Below are 1,506 nucleotides of genomic sequence, written 5' to 3'. Positions count from 1 at the left end.
TTATAAGACTTGCCTTGGTCACGGTGTCTGTTCACAGCAGTAAAACCCTAACTAAGACAACCCTTCACAGCATGAAGTCAACTGCCTACTCTTCAGTAGACTCATCTAATGAGAAGAGAATCAAATTCAAACACAATTTTGCAGGACCTTTCACTAGAATGAACAAAAGTCGCAATTACTGCAGTTCGAAAAGTAGCTGTCACACATTAGAAACACAATCATTTCTGAAAGATGAAATGTTAACTAATGATTTTTTCTTCTTCTCCATACCCCCTGTCTACTTGGTGTCTGTGTACAGGTGAGTGAGTTTGCATTTGCATTCAAGGGCACATACATGTGCTTGGTTTTATGTGAGTAGGACAGAGGTGAGCATCAAGTCTCTCTCTCTTTCACTCTTTACCTTACTTTTAGACAGGCTCTACTTGAAGCTAGAGCCTGACAATTAGTCTACACCATCTGTACAGGGAGTTCCAAGGTCTGTCTGCTTCCATCTCCCTAGAGGTGGGGTCATAAGACACACACTGCTCTGCCAAAGTTTTCTGTGGTTGCTGAGGGGTCTAACTAAAGTCCTCCTGCTTGTTTTACAAGAATGCAAACTATAGAACTGTCTCTCTGTGTAAGAGGGGCAGACTTGGGTGGTGAAACCTCATCAGATTTCTCATGAGCCTAACACACAGGCCACAAAAAGCAGATTGTTCACACCCTGACTGGTCAATCTCCTGGTGCAAATATAAGAAGCAGGAGAGGCTGGTGGCAGAGTCCAGCCTCTGTGGAGTTCATAGGACTCAGGAGAGCCTGTGAACCCAGGTATTAAACAGTCCCTGTCATGGTGAACAGCCTGGGGGACCAGGCAAAGTGGTAGAGAACATTTTCTCTTGACTTGTGCTGAGATCAGAAGTGTGGAATTGAAGACTAAAAGGGAGTGGGCAACCATGCCCAGTGCTTCCAAAGGCCCCAAGGCACATGGGACTTGGTTTCCTGAAAGTACTGAAGAGAAGAGGTCTGGCTGAAGGTGTTCCAAATGGCTCCTGGGAGCTAGACCTGCAGGGGCTGAGTCACTTCCTACTGCCTCAGCCTTCCTAGTGAGGAGGGATAGGCAGTTTGATTGTTCCATTTCTCTGCTTCCATGGTACTCAGCCTGATTCCTTCCATCCCACGTCCAGGCTCAGGGGCCAGGCTGTGAGAAGCTTTCAGGGCTTAAAAGTCTTTCCCAACCCAAGCATCTCAGAGAGCACTCCCTGCCAGTGTGAACTAAGTGTCTCACTTTGGTCTACTGAATCTGGGAGGGTCATGGGCTGGGAGTTACAGTGAACATTCTCCCTGTTTGAACCTGAGTGAGGCATAGCCTTACTGTCTGGCACAAACTGATTTGTTAGACAACAGCAACATTAAACTCACTATTTGGGCTTTGAGAACCAAATTCAGGTTCTCTATGAGAGCACCACCACACAAGAAAGGACCCTCAGGGAAGAAAACCAAACTCGAAAGGCTTCTCACATCATCCTG

This window comes from Mus caroli, chromosome 13, assembly GCF_900094665.2.
Source record: "Mus caroli chromosome 13, CAROLI_EIJ_v1.1, whole genome shotgun sequence".
NCBI classification, from domain to species: domain Eukaryota; kingdom Metazoa; phylum Chordata; class Mammalia; order Rodentia; family Muridae; genus Mus; species Mus caroli.
Note: the sequence above shows the minus strand (reverse complement) of the source record.